The sequence below is a fragment of the Notamacropus eugenii genome, chromosome 1 (genome assembly GCF_028372415.1).
Source record: "Notamacropus eugenii isolate mMacEug1 chromosome 1, mMacEug1.pri_v2, whole genome shotgun sequence".
NCBI lineage: Eukaryota > Metazoa > Chordata > Mammalia > Diprotodontia > Macropodidae > Notamacropus > Notamacropus eugenii.
In genome coordinates, this window is record NC_092872.1 from 320,052,946 (window position 1) to 320,071,465 (window position 18,520).

Below are 18,520 nucleotides of genomic sequence, written 5' to 3' on the forward strand. Positions count from 1 at the left end.
AGCAGTTGATCTAAACCTCAGCCTTGAATGACATCCCCAACCCCACCCAAAGCCCCAGGAGAATTGAGCAGCTGAGTCCAAACTCAGCCTTGAACACCATCCTAGGGAGAGGAGGAGCAATAGAGCCATTGTCTTGACAAAGAATTCAGAAATCAAGTAACTCATTGGCAAAATCCCCAAAAAAGAGGAAAAAATTAGACTGTGGAAGATTACTTTCTCACTTACCAGGTGCCTCCTATCATCCTTTTGGATGAGTAAGAACAAGGCATACAGGCACAGGAAGTCAAGGCCCCTACCCGCACTGCCTCCAAAGGGAACTTAAACTGGGATCAGGCAAAAGAAGAGGTTGAAAAGCAAGTTAGAAGCTTGTTAAAGGAGAACCAAAAATGCTGAGGAAAATAACATCTTTAGGAATCTAACTCAATTGGAAAAACAAGTTCAAAAATCCAATGAGGAGAAGGAGGCCTTAAAAAGCAGAATCTGTGAAAAGGAGGAGAAGGTTCAAAAGGTCACTGAACAAAATAGTTGTTTCAAAGAGAAAATTGAGTTTAGTTAAATGAATGACTATGAGATAAACCAAGCAGTTAAAAAAAGGAAACCAAAAGTTGAAAAAAAGAGAAGATAATGTCAAACATCTCATTGGAAAACCAACTGATGTGGAAAATAGATTCAGGACAGACAATTAAAAAATTTTGGGACTACCTGAATGTAATGATCAAAAAAAGAGCTTAGATATTATCTTCTGTGAAAGTGTCAAGGAAAACTCTCCTGATATTCTAGAACCAGAGTGCAAAATAAATATTGAAAAACCCTACCAAACACTTCCTGGAAGAGACCCGAAGAGAGAACCTCCTAGGAATATTGCAGCCAAATTTTAGAGTTCCAAGGTCAAGGAGAAAATATTGCAAGAAGCTGGATATAAATAATTCAAGTACTGTTGAAATACAATTAGGATAACACAGGATCTGGCAGCCTTAACATTAAGGGACTGAAGGGCTTGGAATAGGATATTCCAAAAGTCAAAAGAACTGGGATAAAACCATGAGTCACCTACCCAACAAAACTGAGTATAATACTTCAAGGGAATAAATGGTCTCTCAATGATATAGGGAGCTTTCAAGCATTCACGATGAAAGAAAAGAAGTGAAGAGAAAATTTGACTTTCAAACACAAAAATCAAGAGAAGCATGAAAAGGTAAACAGGAAAGAGAAATCATAAAAGACTTTCTAAAGCTGAACTGTTTACATGTCTACATGGAAATAAAATATTTATAGCTCTTGAGAGTTTTCTCAATATTTGGGTAGGTGGAGGGATTATACATACACACGCACACATATAGACAAACAGTACAGGATGTATTGAATCAGAACAGATGATATCCACATAAAAAAATAAAATAAAAATTAAGGGGTGAGGGAGGAAAATACTGTGAGGAGAAAGGGAAAAATGAAATGGGGCGGGCGATAACTTATAAAATAATTTTAAAAATCTTGTTGAATGTAAGAGGGAAAGGAGAAAAGGAGAGGGGACAAGTGAAGCTACTCTCTCCACTTATGACTTAAGGAGGGAATAACATACTCATTAAATTTGATATTAAAATCTATCTTACACTGCAGGAAAGAAGGGCAAGAGGTGACATGGGGAGTGAGGGACATGATAGAAGGGAGGGCAAATGGGAGAAAGGAGTAACTAGAAATAAACACTTTTGGGAAGGGAAAATGTCAAATGAGGTAATGAAAAATAAGTGGAGATAGAGGAGGATAGAGGGCAATACGGTTAGTATTATACAACATAATTATAATGGAAGTCTTTTGCAAAATGACACATGTTTAGTATGAACTGAATTGATTTCCTTCTCAGTGAGGATGAGTAGGGAGGAAGTGAGGGAGAGAAGTTGGAATTCAAAGTATGATAAGCGAATGTTGAGAAGTATTATTGCATATAACAGCGAAATAAGAAATACAGGTAATGGGGTATAGAAATTTATTTACCCCTACAAGAAAAGAGGGAAGATGGAGATAAGGGAAGGGTGGGATGTGAAAGAAGGGAGGGTACACTGAGGGAACGGGCAATCAGAATGGAAGATATTAGGGGGTGGGGGGAGGGGAGAGAGGTGAAGAAAAAATGGATATGTTACAAAGTGATGTAAAAGCAATTTGAATTAAAAGAATTGACTAAATTAATTGCTGAGACTAAACCAGGTTACATCTTTAGTTTGGGGAAAAGAGTTTTAGTCTAAGTTTCCTAGAGGCAGGTAACTTCGGGTAAAATCTGGCATAGATGCAAAAGTTAAGGTTTTAATAGTAAATTTGAATTTATGATTGCTATTTAATCAGGAACTACAGCGTGCATAGAAAGTCATGTAAGCCACTTTAGACTTCCCTCAAAAGAGGTTTTTCAGCCAATGTGAAATTATAGTCATATCTGAAACCTGGTTATTTGAACTTGCTATTTTAAGATTCTATGGAAGCATTAACTGACTATTCTTCTGAGTGTAACTCCAGGTAATGAGAGAAATAAAGGTGGTCTGAGCCCCCAGTCCATGATGTCAGTAAGCCTGTGACATGCTGGTATGAACTGAAAAAGGTGATCTTATGGAAAAGGTGAGAGAGTAGCTGTTCAGCCTGGGCTGAGGTAGGATTCTCTTGACTCAATTTCCCCATTGACACTTGGCAGATTTTAAGCCTTACTGAACCCAAGTTGACAATGTACTCCTGCCTGAAACTGACGTGAAACTGGGGAGATATTTTTTCCCTGTAATGTCCCTACTTTCAGTGGCAATTTCTTATAGTCAAAAGGTTTGTCAGCTTAACACCACATCTATTAAAGTATAGATTGGTGGTAGGGGAAGATCCGAGATTAAGTCTAAAATTGTGCTATTAGGCTTAGGACTTTAGACCAACAAGAATAAGTTAGACTCCTTTAATTCTTAGTAATAGTGTGGAGACAATTAAGTCAGGGGCTTGTGAAGTTAACATACATAGTTATTATTTGTGTCTCAGCTGGTTAATGTTAAAAAATTTTCGTTTGTGCTCTATATTCTAAATGCTTTAAAAGAAGTATCACTTGACCAAAATTTGGAATTGTTTTACATGATACGAACTGTATTAAAAATGAAAAGTAAAAAAAAAAAATTAAAGAATGAAGTAAAAAAATTAAATGAAAAGAGAGTACACAATGGAGGAGAGATATAGCAGTATAAATACTCATAAAATTGGAAAATCTACCAATATTTATTATATGGAAACGGAAAATCTAAGTGTATTTTAAGAGTTGGGAAGGAACCAGCAAAAGAAGAGAGAATGAAGATTAAGAAATGAAGTAAGGGATAGCTATGTGAGCAGTCTGCAAGACAGGATTTTAGCGTATGGGGCTCCCTGGGATGATAAGTGGTGGCTGTTGTTAAAAACTAAAAGAAGAGAAATTGCGTTATGGAATCAAAGCACTTTGAAATACATGAAAAGAAGGCATGACTTCTTGGTGAATGGCCTTTCATCCTGAATATTTAATGTCTTCCCTGTTCTTAATTTAGATGTCCTGAGATAACATTGGCACTAATTGTCTCTGAGATTGGGCAAGTGTGATAATTATTTAAGGAAACAAGTCAATGGATTCATGGCAAGGATTTTCAGAGATGAAAATCAGAAATGTGAGCTTGACAAACTGTGAATTTTTAGTAGGCAAACAAATTCATAACCAGGATAACTGAAATAAAATTGTAACAAAAGTTATTCTGATGATTTAAATTTCTTAAAGACATTCTAATTAATCATCATCAAAGAAAATGGAAGTTTTATTTCGGAAAGAGAGACATTGAGGCTCCCCTGTGCTCATGAAATCAAAATACATAGAATCAGCACTAGAAGGGAGATTGTATAAACCATGCACCTTTCAATATTTTTTGGAAATACTTTGAATTATACATTTTTTAAAATTCATTGAGCAAACACAGGGCAATGAAATGGCAGTTCTTTACCAGATGGAAAATTTACATAGAGTCAAACACACCAGACTCACAATCCTTCCAGTATGGACTGTGTAACCCAGAATAGGAGGAGACTTTGAAATCTCCTATTATGTGTTCAGCAGAGAAGATATGGAAAGTAGACTCCCGAGCATTTTGCGAAGCAGTTAGAGTAGGTTAGAAGTCATCAGGCTCTCCAGATTACCTACATAAACAGACAGAAATTGCCAAGAAATGAACACAGCATAGCAAAAACAAAGAGTAGAGCAACTGTCCTCCTATGACATCTGGAGAGAACCTCAGAAAAGACACCAGGGAAGGCCTACAAAATATAAGGCTTGCAAAAGGATTTCACACAGACATTCAAAATGTGAAGCATGTAAAACATATCTGAACAGCTTACTCTCCCTCATAAGAACTAAGTTGTTCAGACCTGTTCCAGAAGAAGAGACTTCATCACAGTAAAGTGTAAACACTTCCAGGTTGATGCCATTGAATCAAAAAACAATATGCCCAGAGAGAAGCAGAGTAGGCCTCTAGAAACTTCACCTCAAGTTTCACCTCCCTCATGGTCTCAATAAATTTTATCTCGTTAACTTTTACCTCCTAAACTTTCATTTGAAGACTATCAGAAACTAGAGGCAGAGCAAAGATGGCAGAGTGAGAGTAACTACTCACCTAAACTCTTAGAGAGATCCTTCAGATGAGTCTAAAAAGAGAATAACATCAAATTTTGGAAGTGTAGAATCCAATAGGAGACAGACTGTGGCAGATTCACAGACCAGGACAGACTGGAAGATCCACAGGAAGAATCTGCTCTGTGGGGGTGAGCCCAAAGCATACTGGACAGTGCATCCTTCAGTGGAGTGGCCAAACAGGAAATACCCAGGGTGGCCTTAGGTAGCCGAGGGAAGGAGACTAGCAGAGCCAAATGAGTGATAGCAGCTGAGCCCCAGGTATCAGTTGCAGAAGCTCCCTGAGACTTTTAATCCACCTACTTGATCTTCCAGGAGGCAAAATGTCAGTGTGATGGATAAATGCTCTGTGTCCTTCACCTTATCGACCTTGAAAGAACCAAAAAATGTTTCCCCAGAAAAATCCTAGATCAGTGGGAGCAACTGAAGGGGCAAATAGTGTGGTAGGACCTGAGATTTGGAAAATAGCTAAGTGGGATTCTTCTCACTGTGGCAGAGGCTAACAGGAAGGACAGAAACCTTAGAGGGGTTTACAACTCACATTAGGAGCCACATGTGCCTTAGCACTAGAAGAGTAACTCCAGGGGTGGTGCAAACTTGCAGAAGGACCCAGGCGCTAGGACAGGAGTCCCAGGGAGTGGGGTGAAAACTCTCACAAAGGCACAGTCATGCCTGAACACAAGGAGAGGAGCCACAGAGGAGGTGGAAATGCACAGTAGGACCCAGACAGCACTACCTTCGTGAATCAGGAAAAGAACAGAGATCCAGTGGAGTAGAGCCTTGCAGCCATCAACACCAGGACCCTAGGCATACTGAAGAACACCAGGGGAAACAGGAAGACGTTAGGGCAGCAAGGATGACCAAGTGCTGAGTTTGCCTTGTCTCTAGCTCAGCTGAGGAGATCTTCCATGACCAGACCACCCCTCCCTCACACTTAACAAGCTAACTCCCAGGCTAAGTCAGGAAATACAAAACAAAAGAAAAAAAGGCACCTACCCTTAGCTTTTCCACACTAGGAGATCAACAATAGACTCTACAACTTCTAAATGAAAGATCAAGAGGCCACAACACACAAAACCACACTACTATGAGGAAGAAGAAGCAGAACAAGCAGGAAAAGAACATAGAATCTTTCTGTGGAGACAAGGACCAAAACACGAATACCAAAGAGATTAGTATTGAAACTGTACTCCCATGTGATACTTCAGAAGGGACTATGAACTGCTCGCATGCACAGAGAGCACTCCTGGAAGAGCTGAAGAAGGAAATAGAAGAAAACTTTGGTCAATGACTTTCAACGTGTGAAAAAAGAATTCACTGAAGAGAATAACTCTTTAAAAAGGAAAATTTAACAAATAGAAAAGGAAGTACAAAAACTTAATGGATGAAATAATTCCTTAAAAGGAATAATTGAACAGATGGAAAAGGAGATGATAATGGTATCTGAAGAAAACAATTTCATGACAATTAGAATTGGACAAGTAGAAGCTAATGACTTTATGAGATATCAATAATCAGTCAAACAAAATCTGAAGAATGAAAAGATACAAGAAAATGTAAACTATCTAATTGGAAAAATAACTGACGTGGAAAATAGATCCAGGAGAGAAAATTTAAGCATAATTGGCCTACTGGAAAGCTATGATGAGAAAAAGACTCTGGACAATATCTTCCAAGAAATCATCAAGTAAAACTGCCAAGAAGTGCTAGATCCAGGGCAAAATAATCATTGAAAGAATCCATCATTCACCTCCTTAAAGGGATCCCAAACTAAAAACACCAATAAATATTGTTGCCAAATTCCAAAACTATCAAGGGAAGGGGAAAATACTACAAGCAGTCAGAAAGAAATCATTCACATATCGAAGAGTTACATTCAGGATCACACAGGACCTTGCATCTTCTACATTAAAAGACTAAGGGAATTAGAATGTGATATTCTTCAAAGAATCTAGGACTAAAACCAAGGGTCAATTACCCAGCAAAGTTCAGTATAATATTTCAGGCAAGCAGATGGACATTCAACGAAATTAGGGATTTCCAGACCTTCCTGACAAAGAGGGCAGAACTCAATAGAAAATTCGATCTTCGAATGCAAGTCTGAGGAGAGGCATAAAAAGTAAACAGGGGGAAAGAAAAACTTGTTACTCGATTTGGGCAAACTGTTTGCCTCCCTATAAGGGAAGATAATACTTGTTAATCTTGAGAATTGTATATCTATTATGAAATATAAAAAGGAGATGAATAGAGGGAACAGGTATAAGGTAAATGATGTGATTGTGAAAATGCCATTTAAGCTTGTGAAGAGATTGTAACAGCAGATGTGAAAAGGATGAGGCAGAAAATAATAAATTACTTCACAGAAAGACGTACAATATTATAGTAGATGGGAAGAGGGGAGAGAGATGAGCCCTGTTTGAGAAGTACTTTCTTCTTATTTGGTTCAGGGAGGGAACAATAAACTTACGTACATAAATTTAACTATCTCTATAAGCAGTAAGAGGGAAAGGGGAGGGGAAGTTAAAAAGGAGGGGAAAGCAGTAAGGATAAAGGGGAGTAAAAGGGAGGGTAAACTGAAAGAAGAAAGGGAAGGCTGCAGGAGGTGGTGGTGAAAAGTGAAAATTCTATTGAGGAGGGGAAGGGAGACAAGAGAACTGATAGCACAAAGGTGGGAAAGAGGATGAAGGGAAAGACACAGATTGTAATCATAAGCGTGAATGTGAATGAAATGAAATCTCTCATAAAATGTAGATGGATAGTAGAATGAACTAAAAGCCATAATCCAACAATATGTTGTTTACAAGAAACACATTGAAACGGGGGGATACACACAGTGTAAAGGTAAAAAGTTGGGGCAGAATATATTGTGCCTCAGTTGATGTAAGAAAAGCAGGGGTAGCAATCCTAATCTCAGACAAAGCAAAAGCAGAAATAGATCGAATGAACAAAGGTAAAGGAGGAAACTGTATCCTGCTAAAAGGCACCATAGACAATGAAGCAATATCATCACTGAACATGTATGCTCCAAGTGGTATAGTATGCAAGTTCTTAGAGGAGAGATTGGGGGAGTGGAAGGAAGAAATAGACAAAAAAAACTATACTAGCAGGGGACGTCAACCTCCCCCTCTCTGAACCTGATAAATATAACCTTCAAATAAACAAGAAAGAGAATAAGGAAGTGAATAAAAACTCTGGATACAATAGTTATGATAGATCTCTGGAGAAAATTAAATGGAGATAGAAAGGAATATACCTTTGTCTAAAGGGTCCATGGTACATATACAAAAATTGACCTTGTTCTTGGACATAAAGACCTCACAATCCAGTGAGAGAGGCAGAGATAGTCAGGGCATCCTTATCAGATCATAATGCAATAAATTATACATAATAAAAGGCCATGGAAAGATAGACCAAAAATTAATCAGAAACTAAATAATCTAATCCTAAAGAAGGAGTGCTTAAAACAACAAATCATAGAAACAATGAACACCTTCATTCAAGAAAATGGCAATAATGAGACAATCTACCAAATCTTATGGGGCACTGCAAGGGAAATTCTGAGGAAAAGTTTCATGTGTTTGAATGCCTACAGGAATGAAATGGAGAAAGAGGAGATCAGTGACTTGGGTATGCAGCTGAAAAAGGTAAAAAAAAGAACAAATTGAAAATCCCCAATAAATAACAAATTATAAATACTGAAAACCAGAAGAGACATAAATGAAATTGAAATTATGAAAACTATTGAACTAATAAATAAAACTAATGGTTGTTTTTGAAAAATCTAATGAAATTGATAAACCTTTTGTCAATTTGATTAAAAAAAGAAAGAAGAGGGGCGGAGCCAAGATGGCAGAGTAGAAAGACACACATGCTCTAGCTCCAAACCCACAACCCATATAATATCTGTAAAAAAGAACTCCCAACAAACTCAAGAGGAGCAGAAGCCACAGAACAACAGAGTGGGTGAGTTTTCTGTTCCAGAGAGCCCTGAAAACCTCTCGAAAAAAGGTCTATCATGCCCCGGACCAGGAGCTGAGCCCAGCCCTGCCTTGGCCGTGCAGCACTGAGAGGAGCAGATGTGAGCGGGTTTCAGGGACAGAATCTCCAGCGGCCGCGTGGCTCCCTCCACCCAAGGGCCCCAAAGGTTGGTGAGAGGGTCGTCTCAGCTTGCTGAGAGGGCAGTGGCGTTCCCCATAACTCAGGCCCCTTCGGGAGGCAACAGCATGGGCAGCAGTGGACAAGGGCACCTCAAACAGGCAGGAGCTCGGATCCATTGTTGAAGGTCTCTGCATAAACCCCTTGAGGGAACTGAGCCCGTGAGGCGGCCCTGCCCCCACCTGAGCAGCTGAACTTAATCTCACACTGAATAGCAGCCACAACCCCGATGAAGTCCTGAGGCTGGGAGGCAGCATTTGAATCTCGGAATCCAAGCGCTGGCTGGGAGTATCTGGAGGCAAAGTGGGTGTGAAGAGAATATGCAGAATTCAAGTCACTGGTTGGGAAAATGCCCAGAAAAGGGAAAAATAAATAAGACAACAGAAGGTTACTTTCTTGGTGTACAGGTATTTCCTCCCTTCCTTTCTGATGAGGAAGAACAATGCATACCAGATGGTAAGACAGAAGTCAAGGCTTCTGTATCCCAGCCCACCCAATGGGCTCAAGTCATGGAAGAACTCAAAAAGGATTTTGAAAATCAAGTTAGAGAGGTGGAGGAAAAACTGGGAAGAGAAGTGAGAGAGATGAAAGTAAAGCATGAAAAGCAGGTCCACACCCTGCTATAAGAGACCCAAAAAAATGCTGAAGAAAATAACACCTTGACAAATAGGCTAACTCAACTGGCAAAAGAGGTTCAAAAAGCCAACGAGGAGAAGAACTCTTTAAAAAGCAGAATTACCCAAATGGAAAAGGAGGTTCAAAAGCTCACTGAAGAAAATAGTTCTTTCAACATTAGAATGGAACAGATGAAAGCCAATGACTTTATGAGAAACCAAGAAATCACAAAACAAAACCAAAAGAATGAAAAAATGGAAGATAATGTGAAATACTTCATTGGAAAAACAACTGACCTGGAAAATAGATCCAGGAGAGACAATTTAAAAATTATGGGACTACCTGAAAGCCATGATCACAAAAAGAGCCTAGACATCATCTTTCATGAAATTATCAAGGAAAACTGCCCTGATATTCTAGAAGCAGAGGGCAAAATAAGTATTCAAGGAATCCACCGAGAACCTCCTGAAAGAGATCCAAAAAAAGAAACTCCTAGGAACATTGTGGCCCAATTCCAGAGTTCCTTGGTCAAGGAGAAAATATTGCAAGCAGCTACAAAGAAACAATTCAAGTATTATGGAAATACAATCAGGATAACACAAGATCTAGCAGCTTCTACATTAAGGGATCAAAGGGCATGGAATAGGATATTCCAGAAGTCAAAAGAACTAGGACTAAAACCAAGAATCACCTACCCAGCAAAACTGAGTAAAATACTTCAGGGGAAAAATTGGTCTTTCAATGAAGTAGAGAACTTTCAAGCATTCTTGATGAAAAGACCAGAGCAGAAAAGAAAATTTGACTTTCAAACACAAGAATGAAGAGAAGCATGAAAAGGTAAACAGCAAAGAGAAGTCATAAGGGACTTACTAAAGTTGAACTGTTTACATTCCTACATGGAAAGACAATATTTGTAACTCTTGAAACTTTTCAGTATCTGGGTACTGGGTGGGATCACACACACACGCACGCACACACGCACACACATAGAGACTGAGTGCACAGAGTGAATTGAAGAGGATGGGATCACAGCTTAAAAAATGAAATCAAGCAGTGAGAGAGAAATATATTGGCAGGAGAAAGGGAGAAATTGAATGGGTCAAATTATCTCTCATAAAAGAGGCAAGCAAAAGACTTTTTAGTGGCGGGAAAAAGAAGGGAGGTGAGAGAAAAACATGAACTTTACTCTCATCACATTCCAGTAAAGGAAGGAATAAAATGCACACTCATTTTGGTATGAAAACCAGTCTTACAATACAGGAAAGTGGGGAATAAAGGGATAAGCAGGGTGGTGGTAATGTTGGAAGAGAGGGCATGGGGAGGAGGGAACAATTTGAGGTCAACACTCATGGGGAGGGACAGGATCAAAAGAGAGAATAGAAGTAATGGGGGACATGATAGGATGGAGGGAAATATCGTTAGTCTTATACAACACTACTATTATGGAAGTCATTTGCAAAACTACACAGATATGGCCTGTATTGAATTGCTTGCCTTCCAAAGGGAAGGGGTGGGGAGGGAGGGAGGAAGAGAAGTTGGAACTCAAAGTTTCAGGAACAACTGTCGAGCACTGTTCTTGCTACTAGGAAACAAGAAATACAGGTAAAGGGGTATAGAAAGTTATTTGGCTGTACAGGACAATAGAGAAGATGGAGACAAGGCCAGAGAGGGATGATAGAAGAGAAAGCAGATTGGTGATAGCAGCAAATAGAATCCTCGGTGATTTGGGGTGAGGGGAGGGGAGAAAAGGGGAGAAAATTTGGAACCCAAAATTTTGTGAAAATGAATGTTAAAAATTAAATAAAATAAATAAAAAACAAAAAACAAAAGAAACAAAAAAAAGAAAGAAGAAAACCAAATTACCATAATCAAAAATGAATCTCGTGAACTCACCTCCAATGATGAGGAAATTAAAATAGTAATTATAAATTACTTTGCCGAACTTTATGCCCATAAATATGACAATATAAATGAGGATGAGCATTTTAAAAAAATACAAATTGTCCAGATTAACAAAAGAGGAAGTTGATTAAAACAACCTTGTCTCAGAAAAAGAAATTAAACAAGTCATCAATGAACTCCCTAGGAAAAAATTTCCAGGAAAAGTTGAATTTACAATGAATCCTATAAAAATTTTTTTAAAAAAACAGTTAATTCCAATATTATATAGACTACCTGAGAAAACTGGGGAAGCTTTTCTCCCAAATCCTTTCCATGATACAAATATAATTTTGATATCTAAAGCAGGAAGGGAGAAAACAGAGAAAGAAACTTATACACCAATTTCTCTAATGAATATAGATGCAAAAATTTTAAATAAGATTTTAGTAGAAAGATTTCTGCAGTTTATCACGGGAACAATACATTATGATCAGGTAGGATTGATACCAGGAAGGCAGAGCTGGTTCAGACTTAGGAAAGCTATTAGCATTATCGATCATATCAACAACAAAACTAACAGAAACCACATGATTATCTCAATAGATGCAGAAAAAGCTTTTGAGATACACAACACCCATTCCTATTATAGACACTGGAGAGCATAGTAATAAGGGCAACTTTCCACAAAATAATAAACAATATCTACCTAAACCTTCAACAAGCATTACATTCAGTGGAAATAATCTAGATGAATTTCCAGTAAGGTCAGGGGTGAAACAAAGATATCCACTCTCACCACTGTTATTCAATATGGTACTAGAAATATTAATTATAGCAATCAGAGAAGATAAGGAAATTGAAGGAATTAGAATAGGAGAAGAATAAACTAAGTTATCACTCTTTGCACATGATATGATGATAAAACATCCAAGATATTCAAGTAAAAAGTACTTGAAATAATAAACAACTTTGGAAAAGTTGCACTTTACAAAATAAACCCACACTAATCTTCTGCATTTCTGCATATTAGTAACAAAGCCCAATAATGAAAGAAAGAAAGAGAAATCCCATTTAAAGCTAGGGTAGACATTATAAAACATTTCTGAGTTTACCTGCCAAAACAAACCCAGGGACTCTATAAGCACAACTACAAGACACTTTTCACACAAATAAAGTCAGATGTAAGTTGAAAAACATCTGTTGCTCATGGATAGGTCAAGTCAATATAATAAAAATGACAATTTTACCTAAATTAATTTACTTATTTAATGCCATATCAATTAACCTATTAGATAAGTATTTTCTAGAGCTGGAAAAAAATTGTATCAAAATTCATCTTAAAGAACAAATGTTCCAGAATATGAAGGAGACTGTGGGAAAAAAAAAAAAAAAACAGTAAGGAAGGTGGCCTAGCTCTACCTGATCTCAATTTGTGTTATAAAGCAGCAATTATCAAAACCACTTGGTTCTGGCTAAGAAATGGAAGGGTAGACAAGTGAAATAGACTAGGTACTCAAGACAGAGTAGTCAATGAATATAGCAATCTAGTGTTTGATAAACCCAAGGACCCCAGCTTCTGGGACAAGTACTCACTGTTTGACAAAAATTACTGGGAAAATTGGATAGAAGTGTGCCTGAAACCAGGCATAGATCAATGCCTTGACACCCTACAGAAGACCAAAATCCAAATTAGTACGCAGTCTAGGTATAAAGACTGGTACTCTGGACAAACTGGTGGAGCAAGAAATAGTGTATTTATCAGATTTATGGAGAAGGGAAGAATTTGGGATGAAAGCAGAGACAGAGAGCATCATGATGTACAAGATGGATAATTTTGGTTACGTTAAACTGAAAAGTTTTTACACAACCAAAATCAATGGAACCAAAATTCAGAGGGATGTAGAAAATTGGGAAAGAATTTTTACAGCTAAAGTTGGTGTTAAAGGCCTCTTTTCTAGAATATATAGAGAACTGAGTCAAATGTACAAAAATATAAGTCATTCCCCAATTGATAAATAGTTGAAGGGGATATGATCAGGCAATTTTCAGAGAACAAAATTAAAATATCTATGGTCATAAGAAAAAATGCTCTAAATCACTTTTAATAGAGCGAAGTACATCAAAACAACTGTGAGGTACCGCATCACACGCATCAGATTCGCAAACATGGCAGAACAGGAAGATGATATATATTGGAGAGAATGTGGGAGAGTTGGAACACTAATGCATTGTTGGTGGAGCTGTGGGCTGATCTGGCCATTCTGGAAGCAGTTCGGAAGTATGCCCAAAGGGCGACAAAAATATGCATACCCTTTAAGCCAACAGTATCTCTTCTAGGGCTGTATCCCCAAGACATCATAAAAATTGGAAAGGGTCCCACATGTACAAAAATATTTATAGCAGCACTATCTGTGGTGGCCAAAACTGGAAGTCAAGGGGATGCCCATCAATTGGGGAATGGCTGAATAAATTATGGTATATGAACATAATGGAATCCTATTTTGCTATAAGAAATGAACAGGAAGACTTTATAGTGGCCTGGAAAGACAAATATGATCTGATGCTGAGCAAAAGCAGCAGAACCAGGAGAACTTTGTGCACAGCAATGACTATAGTGTACGAGAGTTTTTTCTGTTAGACTTGGAACTTCGTAGCAATGCAAGGACCTAAAAAAAAAAAAAAAAATCCCGAAGATCTTCTAAGACAAAATGCCTTCCACATCCAGAGAAAGAACTATGAAATTCAATCACAGAATATAACAGATGATTTTTTCTGTATGTGTATTACGTTTCGGTTTGTTATATGATTTCTCCCATTAAATTTAGTTCTTCTACACAACATGACTATAGTGAAAATGTATTTAATAAGTATGTTTGAGTAGAAACTATATAAAATTGTGTGCCATCTCGGGGAGGGAGGGGAGAGGAAAGGGGGAGGGAGGGAAAATAATAATCTAAGTTATATGCTAGTGATTGTAGAACACTGAAAATAAATAAAATTAATTTATATACAAGAATGGCAGAAGCACAGCAAGAAAAGAATGAAGTATAGACTGTTGCTTTGGGAAGACAGATTTAGAGGTGTTGACCAGATATTTTATTTTGAATAGAGCAGAAACAGCGTTAGAGAAAAACTTATTTCTTAAATGCTTATATTAAAAAAGTAGAGAAAGAATAGACTAATGAATTTGATATGCAGTTGAAAAAACTAGCAAATAACAAAAATCCCCAATGAAAGGCTGAATTGAAAATTCTAAAAATTAATGACCAGATTAATATAATTGAAACAAATAAAATTAATAAATGAAACTAGTACTTACTTTTATCGTAAAAAAGCAAATAAAATAGATGAACAAAAAAATCTGAAACCACTACCATCAGAAATGGAAAGGGTGAATATATAACTAATGTAGATGAACTTAGAACAATTGTGTGGAATTATGTTACCAATTTGAGGCTAATAAACTTAACAATTTAAGTTAAATGGAACAATATTTACAAAAATAAAAATTGTCTCAAACGACAGAAGAGGAAATAGACCTAAAGTCTCAATAGATCTATTTTTAAAATTTATTTATTTGACATTCATTTTAACAAAATTTTGGGTTCCAAATTTTCTCCCCTTTTCTCCCCTCCCTCCCCAAACACCGAGCATTTTAATTGCCCCTATCACCAATATGCTCTCTCTTCTATCATCCCTCTCTGCCCTTGTCTCCACCTTCTCTTTTGTCCTGTAGGGCCACATAGCTTTCTATACCTCTTTACCTGTATTTCTTATTTCCTAGTGGCAAGAACATTACTCGACAGTTGTTCCTAACACTTTGAGTTCCAACTTCTTTACCTCCCTCCCTCCCCACCCCTTCCATTTGGAAGGCAAGCAATTCACGATAGGCCAAATCTGTGTAGTTTTGCAAATGACTTCCATAATAGTCTTGTTGTATAAGACTGACTATATTTCCCTCCATCCCATTCTGTCCCCCTTACTTCTATTCTCTTTTGATCCTGTCCCTCCCCATGAGTGTCAACCTCAAATTGCTCCCTCCTCCCCATGCCCTCCCTTCCATCATCCCCCCCACCCTGCTTATCCCCTTATCCCCCACTTTCCTGTATTGTAAGATAGGTTTTCATACCAAAATGAGCACGCATTTTATTCCTTCCTTTAGTGGGATGTGATGAGAGTAAACTTCATGTTTTTCTCTCACCTCCCCTCTTTATCCCTCCACTAATAAGTCTTTTGCTTACCTCTTTTATGAGAGATAATTTGGCCCATTCCATTTCTCCCTTTCTCCTCCCAATATATTTCTCTCTCACTGCTTGATTTCATTTTTTTAAGATATGATCCCATCCTCTTCAATTCACTGTGTGTACTCTCTATCTATGTGTGTGCGTGTGTGTGATCCCATCCAGTACCCAGATACTGAAAAGTTTCAAGAGTTACAAATATTCTCTTTCCATGTAGGAATGTAAACAGTTCAACTTTAGTAAGTCCCTTATGACTTCTCTTTGCTGTTCACCTTTCCATGGTTCTCTTCATTCTTGTGTTTGAAAGTCAAATTTTCTTTTCACCTCTGGTCTTTTCATCAAGAATGCTTGAAAGTCCTCTATTTCACTGAAAGACCAATTTTTCCCCTGAAGTATTATACTCAGTTTTGCTGGGTAAGTGATTCTTGGTTTTAGTCCTAGTTCCTTTGACTTCTGGAATATCCTATTCCATGCCCTTTGATCCCTTAATGTAGAAGCTGCTAGATCTTGTGTAATCCTGATTGTATTTCCACAATACTTGAACTGTTTCTTTGTAGCTGCTTGCAATATTTTCTCCTTGTCCTGGGAACTCTGGAATTTGGCCACAATGTTCCTAGGAGTTTCTCTTTTTGGATCTCTTTCAGGCAGTATTCTGTGGATTCCTTGAATATTTATTTTGCCCTCTGGTTCTAGAAGCTCAGGGCAGTTTTCCTTGATAATTTCATGAAAGATGATGTCTAGGCTCTTTTTGTGATCATGGCTTTCACGTAGTCCCATAATTTTTAAATTGTCTCTCCTGGATCTATTTTCCAGGTCAGTTGTTTTTCCAATGAGAGATTTCACATTATCTTCCATTTTTTCAGTCTTTTGGTTTTGTTTTGTGATTTCTTGGTTTCTCATAAAGTCATTAGCCTCCATCTGTTCCATTCTAATGTTGAAAGAACTATTTTCTTCACTGAGCTTTTGAATCTCCTTTTCCATTTGGCCAATTCTGCTTTTGAAAGCATTCTTCTCCTCATTGGCTTTTTGAACCTCTTTTGCCAATTCAATAGATCTATTTTTGAAATAAAATTGACCAGGTCAAAAATGAGCTTCCGAAGAGAAAAGCGCCAGGAGCAGATATAGTTAAAAGTGAATTCTATCAAACATTTAAAGATCAACTAATTCCAATATTAAATAAATTATTTAGAATAACATGTATTGAAAGGTTTCTAACACATTCTTTTATGGAAAGAAATATGGTACTGATACCTAAACTAGGGCAGAGTAAAGATCAAGAAAGAAAATTATTGGCCAATTTTATCATGAAATTGAATGTAAAAATCCTAAATAAAATTCCAGTTAAAAGGTTAAAACATTATGATCAAGTATGATTTATACCAGGATTTTAAGCATGTTTTAACAAAAGGAAATCTATTTATATATGTGAGTATATAAATTTAAAAAGAAAATGTAATCTTGATCTTATCAATAGATGCAGAAAGAATTTGACAAACTTTAACCCTCATATGTATTAAAGACACTTGAATGTGTTGCTAAAATTGTTTTTCTTCCTTAAATTAATAAATAGCCTACACCTAAAACTGTCAGCAAGCATTATTTCTAAGAGGATAAACTGGAAACCTTCCCAATATGATCAGCCTTGAAACAAGGCTACCAACTCACATTAATATTATTTAAATTATATTGGAATCCTAGCAACAGCAAATAAGACCAGAAAAATAAATTGAAGATACATGAATAGGCACTAAAGTTATTTCTTTTTGCAGATGTGATGATGTACTTTGAAAATGCCAAAGACTCACTGAAAGTTATTTAGAACCATAATTTTAGCAAATCAGTGTGATACAAATCATCAGCACTCCTATATGTCACTAATGAAACTCTACAGGAAAAGATGATTAATATACCCCTTTTAAAATAACTCTGGACAATATAAATTACCTGGATCTATACCTGTCTAAATAAATCAAGGAAGTATATTAATTAAATTATATAAAAAATTTTATAAAAAATATAATCAGAATGAAATAATTGGGAAAAATACTTATTGTTTATGGGAAAGCAAGGCCAATATAGCAAAAATAACAATTTTATCCAAAGTATTTATATACTCAATGTGACAGCAATTAAATCATCAATTTTTTTATGACTGAATTTGAAAAACAGTACCTAACTTCATTTGAGTAAAAAAGTCAAGAATATCAGAAAAAATAATGGGAAAAAAATGTAAAGGAAGGAGATTTAGCAGTAATAGATTTTAAAGTATATTGTTAAGGCAGAAATTACCAAAACTGTCTGGTTCTTGATAAGATACTGAAAGTATTCCCATGGAATGGTATAAGCATACAATTTACAGCACTAAATAAGAATAATATCCTTCTATTTAATAAGTATAAAGACTTAAGATTTTGAAAGAAGATTGTAGGAAAACAATTGAGAAACCTGGAAAATTACGTCAGAAACCAGATACAGATCAATATCTTACAAAATTTGCTAAGGAAAAATGTCATAACAGACAAGCAACCTTGCAACAGCAAGCCTGCTAGCCTATCCAAATGGACCTTCTGGCACAATTTCTTAGATTTGATTTTTTAAAAGGAAAGCAACTTTTGAGGAGTCAACCACCATCTTTAGTTACATATACCAGCACAGGAAATAAAAGCAGACACATGAAGACTCACAGACAGGGCTTCTGTCTGACCATAGGCTATAAATATGTAACAGATAGACAGACATATTCAACTGATCATTGCATACATATTTAGTTACTAGAGAGAGAAGCACCAATATCAGGGTTTTCAAAGCACAGATCCTCTTTAAGGGCTACTCAGAGCCTCTTCTGGCACATAAACTTTCTTCTACAGAGTAAGCCCCAAGTCAAAAATCTTTCCTCAGAGTAAATATACACTTCTCAGAGCAACTAACAAAGTGAGCGATTGAGAAAAGATGTGGGATGGAGCCAAGA